This window comes from Apteryx rowi, unplaced genomic scaffold, assembly GCF_003343035.1.
Source record: "Apteryx rowi isolate R43461 unplaced genomic scaffold, aptRow1 scaffold_1195, whole genome shotgun sequence".
Taxonomy (NCBI): Eukaryota; Metazoa; Chordata; class Aves; order Apterygiformes; family Apterygidae; genus Apteryx; species Apteryx rowi.
The window spans coordinates 77102-85846 of record NW_020447414.1 but is presented as its reverse complement, the minus strand read 5'-3'; the positions used below and the strand labels follow the sequence as shown (position 1 = coordinate 85846).

The window sequence follows — 8745 nt, the reverse complement described above, 5'->3', positions numbered from 1 at the left end:
TTATTGCTGCTGAACTAGTACCAGCTGAATCAGTTTCCTCACTGTGTCCTTGAGTTCCTTGTTCCTCATGCTGTAGAGGAGAAGGTTCATTGCTGGAGGCACCACTGAGTACAGAACAGCCACCACCAGATTCAGAGTTGGGGAGGAGAGTGAGGGGGGCTGCAGGTAGGCAAACAGGCCAGTGCTGATGAACAGGGAGACCACAGCCAGGTGAGGCAGGGATGTGGAAAAGGCTTTGTGTCGTCCCTGCTCAGAGGGGATCCTCATCACGGCAGTGAAGATCTGCACCTACGACAGCACAATGAAAATGAAAAACCCAAAGATTAAACAAAGACTAACCACAAGAAGCCCAACTTCCCTGAGGTAGGAGTCTGAGCAGGAGAACTTGAGGATCTGGGGAACTTCACAGAAGAACTGGTCCACAGCATTGCCTTGGCAGAGTGGTATTGAAAATGTGTTAGGACTGTGCAGGAGAGCATGGAGAAAACCACTGGCCCAGGCAACGGCTGCCATTTGGACACAAGTTTTGGTGCCCATGAGTGTGCCATAGTGCAGGGGTTTGCAGATGGCAACAAAGCAGTCATAGGCCATGACAGTGAGAAGAAAATACTCTCCTCCAATCAAGAAGAGGAACAGAAAGACTTGAGCAGCCCATCCTGAGTAGGAAATGGCCCTGGTGTCCCACAGGGAATTGGCCATGGATATGGGGACTGTGGTAGAGATGGTGCTAAGGTCGAGCAGGGAGAGATTGAGGAGGAAGAAGTACATGGGGGTGTGGAGGCAGTGGTCGCAAGCTACAGCTGTGATGATGAGGCCATTGCCCAGGAGGGCAGCCAGGTAGATGCCCAGGAAGAGCGAGAAGTGCAAGAGCTGCAGCTCCCTCGTATCCGCAAATGCCAGGAGGAGGAACTTGTTGAGGGAGCTGCTGTTGGACATTTTGCTATCTGCAGGCATGGGGGACTGTCTGAGGAAGAAAAGACATTGAGAAGTTAGCAGAGACTATTGAAGGAAAAAAAAAAGTTGCAGTTCTCATACAACCCCCCAACATTCCCTCTCTCTTTACTGGGAGGATCCTTGTGCAGCTCCCGTGCTGGAGCTCTGCTTTGCCCTGTCTGAGTGTGCTGTGAGGAGCAGGGACCTCTGCCCATGGGCTCCACAGGAGTCAGTCCTGCTGTCAAGCAGTGGGCACAGGGGAACAGGGGTGACTAGCTCTGACATTCACAATTTCTGTCAGGTGAAATCCACTCATCATGTAGAAGGGCTTTTCAGCATCCTCACTCGCAATTCTAAAGAATGATGTTTGCGGAACAGAGTTACAGGGATATTTTATTTTCTTTCAGATGTTCTTGTCACCCCTGGGGAGTGTTCCTCAAAGGCAGAAATCCTTGGCATTTCTACTGTGAGTCCTGACAGGAAAGCATCCACTGTCCCTTGTTGCAGAGTGAGGACAGCTAATCTGTCTATTAGTCTCGTTCCCACCTGTCCTGTGCTCACAACCTCTTGGAGCTGGAGGATAATTACACTCATATGTTGCTCTAAAAAGAAACCATTCCCTGCTGAGAGCAGACGAGTCCAGTTTCAAAGTGCACAGCTCCAAACTTCTCACCCTTTCTCCGGGCACCTGACGGAGCTCTCCACACTCCCCTTCTAGCCAAGGACACACAGGCCTCTTTTCAGATGCCCACATACAGCCTCCCACCACCATCTCCATACTCAGAATCTCTGCACTTTCCTCATGGGGCTTTCACATATCACAGAGGTGCTATGAGACAGCTGTGCCTTTCTGGAGGGCAGCACGCAGGCTGCCAGGAGACTGTAAGGAAACGGTCAAAGGACTCTTAGGACTGGAGACGGGCTTTCCCTAAGGGAGAGTTAGCTCATTTCGCAACCCCACATTTTCTGGAGTTCCACAAGTCAGAAGGGTGCTGGGGCAACCTCATCCCCATGCAGACCCCTCCGCTGCACAACTTGCAGCATCARTGTCTGAACTGCAGCTGAAAACCCCCAACCTCAGAAAGCCCAAGAACAAAAACAGGAGCAGCATGGCCAGGAGGGGAAACAAGGAGAAGCACCATGATCCTTCTGCCAAGGGAGGAAAGGAGTGAGAGACGGATGGGAACTCAGGAAAGCCTTCACCTTAACTGCTAGGCATGCCGCCTCACAGGCAGTGACATCACAGGGCAGTCACTCTCAGTCTCTTTGTCGGGCACCTCTCCTCTGCCGGAGGGCTGGCTGCAGAGAAGGCAGCTCATGCCCTGGACCCCATGGCTCTCAGGGCAAAGGCTCTGCTGCGTGGGAGAGGAGACACAGGGAGCTTGCTCAGAGGAAGGTGTCTGCATCGGAGGGACTGACCACTGACCATGACTTGCCCAAATCCATCCTCCCATGACATTTCTGTTGGCAGGACCCTCTCATTCCCTGCCCATCTCTACTGCCTGGGGCTGTTCCTGATGCCTGCAGCTTTCTCTCTCCCAGCATCTTTTCCCTGTCAGTGCTCACAGACCCTGTCCCACCCTCTCTGTGCAGTTCTGCCCTACAGAAACCTCCAAGATCAGGGCACTGTCCAGGGCATCTCTGTGCTCACAGGTCCTAAGSAGCAGGTCACATTAGCCCTGATAAGTCCATAAAGGTGCTGCTGGTGCTGCTGTAGGTGGAGGTGGGGTTGAAAGGGTTTGCTGAGCTTTCTCACAGACCTACTGATCTCTGAGARGGAAGGTCAGTGAGTCCCAGTTCCTTGCCAAACCACAAAACTCTTTCCTTTGTTCTCCCTGCCAACATTAGGAAACTGAAAGCCCTGGAAGGAAAGCTCCTTCCCTTTCAAGTAGCCTTTTTTTGCACCTTCCTCTGCAGCGCAGGGACACTGCTCTGAATCACAGCCCTGGGCAGACCTGTGCGCATATCCCAGCTTCACAGCCCTGCAGCTGTCCTTGGGAGAAAGTAGCAGCATGCCCTGTCCCTGTGACGGTGTGGCAGGGAATGCCTGCTCTGAAGCATCTCCCCCTCCTCTGCAAAGGAAAGCGATCCTTAAAAAAAACTATCAGTCATGGGATGAAATAGGTTTAGAAGACCCCTCCAGGAACCTCAGTAGCATTGCCCTGCAGCCAGAGACTTACTGTGTTCAGGGCTGTGAAGACTTCTCTCACAATGAGCTCTCCTCTCTCCTCCCACTCCACACTGCCTTTCACTTCTCTCTGCATTGTCTCCTCTCCTCTCATGTCAGCAGCAGCAGGCAGTGTCCAGAGCCCTGCTGCTCTTTGCAGAGGAGCTGCTCCTGCACACAGCTGTCTCTGGGCAGTGCTGCCAGGTTGCCATGAGCTCCCTCCATCCCTGGAGCCTGGCCCCGCTCAGGAGCAGAGGCCCAGCTGAAATCATGAATATCTCTGTCCCTTGTTGCTCCCTCCTCCTGGGAAATGTTCACTAGAACAAACTGAAATAATCACTGATGGTCCCTCTCTAAACAATACAGAGAGACCAGTTACAGCATTGTCACTTGTTTCATCAGAGGATGGTTATCTATGAGAGGTGGAAACATTACACCCTGGAAATCCATATTCCCATGTTCTTAACTAGGCAGGACACCTAGAAGTGGACAAGAAGGGAGGTCATTCACCCATGGTTCAGCTTTTCATTCAGATGAGTCAGTCTGGGCATCCTATGTCCACTTAGAAGCCCCTGGGCTGGAGTGGGATTCTGATCCCTCCTGTGAACTCCACAGACACACAGGAGGTGGGATTCCCCTTGCAAAAAAATGAAGTGTGCACAACACAGATGTCTGCATGGGAGCTCCTTTTCTAAGCTCCCATTATAATCACTGGAGATGGAGGATGGGAGTCAGTTGCTCAACATGCAAACAGATGGTGACAGTTGAAGAGACAGCGGTGGTCCCAGGCATGTGCCAGTGTCTTCTTGCTCTGATGGAGCAAGTGTGACACCTACATCCTTCTAGAGCATGAGTTGGGGGCCAGGTGGAGAATTCCCTTGGCCATCTCAAATGACACTAGATGCCTCCTACTACTAGGGCTCCACTCACTATAAAGCTGAGACATAGGAAGACCCCAATGTTACAAACAGCTAATACAATTCAGTGCAGACACTTGATTTAATGACATAGAAATAGTCTGGCAGGGCCATGTCAGATGCCTGGGGTGTGCAGCACATCCACATTGTCCAGAACAGGACCTACAGGAAGCCATGCCTTTTAGGAGTGGTTGCTGGGCAAGTGTCCCAGAGCATCTTGGGTTTCCTATGTGTGCCCAAACAAATGAATCCCACCTCTGCCTTTAGGCACAGTCTGTACTGTCTACATCGAAGCATGCTGCACAAATGCAGAGGAGCAGAGTAGCTCAGGAAAGCCAACAGGTATTTAAGCACCCGTCAAGCACAAGAATGCTCCCTATGAACAGTTTGTAAAATTTGTAGACACCTCTGGACCCCAGCTTCGCTAAACAGGGAACTCGCACATGAGCTCCAGGGCAATAAGGCAGTATACGGAAAGGGGAAAAAGGCTGAGGCTGCAAAGGAGGATTTTAGAAATGTTGTCGAGCAAAGTCAGGATGGTTTAAGGAAGCCAAAGCTCCTCTGCAATAGAGACACTTGTGGGAATGTGAAGGACAGGAAGAAGATCTGCTACTGCTTCAGTGACAGTAAAGGAATAAACAAGGAAATGTGGGCTCACTGCTGAATGGGGCAGAGATGTAGATGTAGATATGTCTGGGGAACTCAAGTCCTCCCTGGCTTCAGTCTTCACCAACAAGGTCTCCCAGGGTGTTGTGCCTAGAGTCAGGACTCCTGAGGAGAAAAACAACCCACAGTGCCTAAGTCTTGAGTGAGGAATAACTTACAAGAACTCAACCCATACAAGTCTATGGGATTGGATGGCTGGCATCCATGGACACTGAGAGAGCTGGATGCTCTGACAGCAAGGCTGCTCTCTATCATCTTTGAAAGGTTGTGCAGATCAGGCAGCGGGGGGAGTTCCAAAGAGTAAAAGAAGGAATATGTTGTGCCCATCTTCTAAAAAAGGCGCCCAGGACAGACCAGGGAGCTCCAGGCCATCCAGCCTCACGGTGGTGAGGAGTGTGTCATGGAGCCAGTCTTCTCAAATTACATTTCTGGGCACATGAGGGAGAAGAAGGTGTCTGGGAACAGTCAGCATGGAGTTACTGAAGGTAAATCGTTCCTGACCCACCTGATTGCCTGCTGTGATAAAAGACGAGTACTTGTGGAGGAGAGGAGAGTAGTGGATGTTCAGTAGACATCCAGATGGGCAAAAAACTGCTTGGATGATTGAGCTCAGAGGGTTTTCATGAATGGGTCATGCTTTACCAGGAAGCCAGGGAAAGGTGGGGTATGCAGGTGTCTACATTCCACATCCTGTCCTGTTTGAGAGGTTCATCAGTGACCTGCAGAATGGAAATCCCCTCATGGTTGTAGATGACACCTAATTGGGGGGAACAGTCATATGTTTGAGGGCTGCCATTCAGAGTGACCTCAACAGGCAGTAAGAATGGGCTGTCAGGAACTTTCTGAAGTTCAAGGAGGACAAATGCCAGGTCGTGCACGTGGACTAGAGCAACACCCTGCAGTGATACAGGCTGGGGAGTGCCTGGCTGGGCAGCAGCTCTGCAGAAAAAGGACCTGAGAGTCTTTGTGGGCAGGGAGCTGAACTTCAGCCGGCAGCATTCACTGGCAGCAAAGGAGGCCACAGTGTCCTGGTCTGCGTAGCCATGAGATCGAAGGAGGTGATTATCCCCCTCTACTCCACACCGTCAGAGCACATCTCAGTACTGCGTCCAGTTGGGTCCCCTGTGGAAGAATGCTCTTTGTCACATGGATTGAGTTCAGTGGCAGGCCCCCAAGGTGGTTGGGGGCTGGAGCACTTGCCCTGGGAGGACAGGCTGAGGGAACAGGGCTTGTTCAGCACAGAAAAGGGAAGGTTTTGGGGAGGACTCATAGCAGCTTCCCAGCTCAAGGTTACCACCAATAAAGAACCAGGTTTTTGCAGCGACTCATGGCAGGAGAATGAGAGGCAACAGCTATAAGGTGACACAAGTGCAGTTAAAATTAACTTTAAGGGAGAAAAATCAAAGAGGGTAACAAAGCATTTGAAGTGCGGTCCAGAGAGGTTATGGACTCTCTCTGATTGGAGGCTTGCAGGACACAGCTGCACAAGGCCCTGAGGAACTTGGTGTGAATTCGGTGTTGTTCCTTATGTGAGCAGGAGGTTGGACTTGAGACCTCCCAAGGTCCCTTCCAACCTGAATGATTTGGTGATTCTGACATCTCTGGTGATAGCCACTGCAATTCTTGCAGGCAGGAATACCATTTCAGCATGTGGTTAGCACCTGACATGGTCTCTCCAGAGCCAGCCCTTCTGAGTAGTGTGAGGTTTCCTCCTGGGCCTGAAAGCTTTTCAGTTCACATCAGAATCAACACCAAATTCACACCACGTTCCTCAGGAACCCTGAGCCAAGCTGAACCTCAGCTGAACCTCAGCCACCCTGCTCAGGACTAGCCCTGTGGGGCAGATCTGCCACCATTATCTGGAGGCTTCCTTTGGCAGATCAACCTTCCCAAAGTAGCACATGATGTATTAGTAACAGCCAGAGGTTATTTTTATAGTGTGATGCCAAGAAGGAGTCATTCTGCAGGCTCCAATGTACAGTTGGATGATGGGTGGATGAGCTGAACTGTGCAAGGCCTCCTGGGACAGCCCTGGACCACACTAGAAGGAACTGCCCCTCACTTCCTTTTATCCACACCAGATGGCACATGGCTTTGATGAAGCATGTGAAGACACTACTTCCTCAGAACCAGATAGGCAAGCAGCAAGCAAATTACTTTCATGCACATTGTTAGGCCATTCTGCATTGGTAAATGACAGGGCACAAGGCAACACATTATTGCTCTTTGTGCTTGTGAGGTCACATCTCCTTTAGTACCTGATAGGCCAGTGATAGGCCCATGGCTGCTCTTTGCAGTTGTGAAGTCACTTATACCTCAGTGCCTGATAGGCCAGTGATGGTCATGTGGTTTCTGATTGTGTTTGTGAGGTCACTCTTGCCTCAGTACATCATAGGCCAGTGCTGGACTTGTAGCTCCTTTTTGTGGGTGTGAGGTGACTTCTACCTCAGGGCGTGATAGGCCAGTGCTGGTCATCTGGATGCTGATTGTGGTTGTGCGGTCAGTTGTGCCTCAGTGCCTGATAGGCCAGTGCTTGTCATCTGGCTGCAGTGTGAGGTTATGAGGTCACTTGTGCTTCAGTGTCTGATAGGCTGGTGCTGGTCACATGACTGATGCTTGTGCTTGTGAGGTCACTTGTGCCTCAGTGCCTGATAGGCTACTCCTGGTCACATACCTGCAGTTTATGGTTGTGAGGTCCCTTGTGCCTCATTCCTGATAGGCCAGTGGTGGTCATGTGGCTGCTGTTTGTGGTTGTGAGGTCACTTGTGCCTCAGTACCTGATAGGCCAGTGCTGGTTGTGATCAGCAGTGGCCTATCAGACACTGAGGCAAAAGTGACCTCACAGCCAAAAACACCAAAGATAGGCCAGTGGAGGTTATCAGGCACTGAGGCACAAGGGACCTCACAACCGCAAACACCAACCACATGACCAGCACTGGCCTATCAGGAACTGTGGCAGAAGTGGCTTCACAACCACAAACAGCAGCCACATGACCAGCACTGGCCTATCAGGCACTGATGCACAAGTCACCTCACCACCACAAAAAGCAGCCATGTGACCAGCACTCGCCTACCAGGCACTGAGGCACAAGTGACCTCACAACTACCAACAGCAGCCACAAGTCCAGCACTAGCCTATCAGGCACTGAGGCACAAGTGACCTCATAACCAGAAACTGAGGCCATGTGAATACCACTAGCCTATCAGGCAGTATGGCACAAGTGACCTCAAAACCACAAACTGCAGCCATGTAACCTGCACTGGCCTGTCAGGGCCTGAGGCCAAAGTGACCTCACAACCACCAACAGCAGCCACATGACCAGCACTGGTCTATCAGGCACTGAGGCACAACTGACCTCAGAGCCACACACTGCAGCCACATGACTAGCACTGGCCTATCAGGCGCTCAGGTACAAGTGACCTCACAACGACAGTCAGCAGCCAAATGACCAGCATTGGCCTATCAAGGACTGAGGCAAAAGTAACCTCACAACCACAAACAGCAGCCATATGATCAGCACTGGCCTATCAGGTCCTTAGGTCCCAGTGACCTCACAAAGACAATCAGTCACCACATGACCAGCACTGGCTTCACATGCTTCATCAAAGCCATGTGCCATCTGCTGGCCTATCAGATAGTAAGGCAATAGTGACCTCACAAACAAAAGCAGCAGCCATGTGCCCATCACTGGCCTGTTAATACTCAAAGAAAAGCGACTTTACAGTCAGCACTGAAGCCATGTGCCTGCTGCTGGCCTATCATGGACTGAGGCACACGATCCCCAGAAGCACAAACAGCACTAACCTCCCTACCGCTGCTCTACCAGGTGCTCATGCAGAAGGGAGCTCAGAACCAGAAAGAGCAGCAATGTGCCTGCTCCCCAATTTTGAGGCATTGAGACACAAGGGACATCACCATCATCACCAAAGCTATGGGCATGTTGTTGGCCTACCAGCTTCATAGGCACAACTCACCTCACGAGCACAAATGGCATCAACGTGCCTGCTTCTGACCTATCTAGTACCAAATCTAAAAAGTGCAAACCTTCGCAGAGGAGAAGC

At 51.2% G+C, this 8745-nt stretch overlaps 1 pseudogene; it reads right to left on the bottom strand.

Moving 5' to 3' along the window:
* On the bottom strand, positions 1-576 carry LOC112975938 (annotated as a pseudogene).
* Positions 577-8745: the final 8169 nt, after the last annotated feature.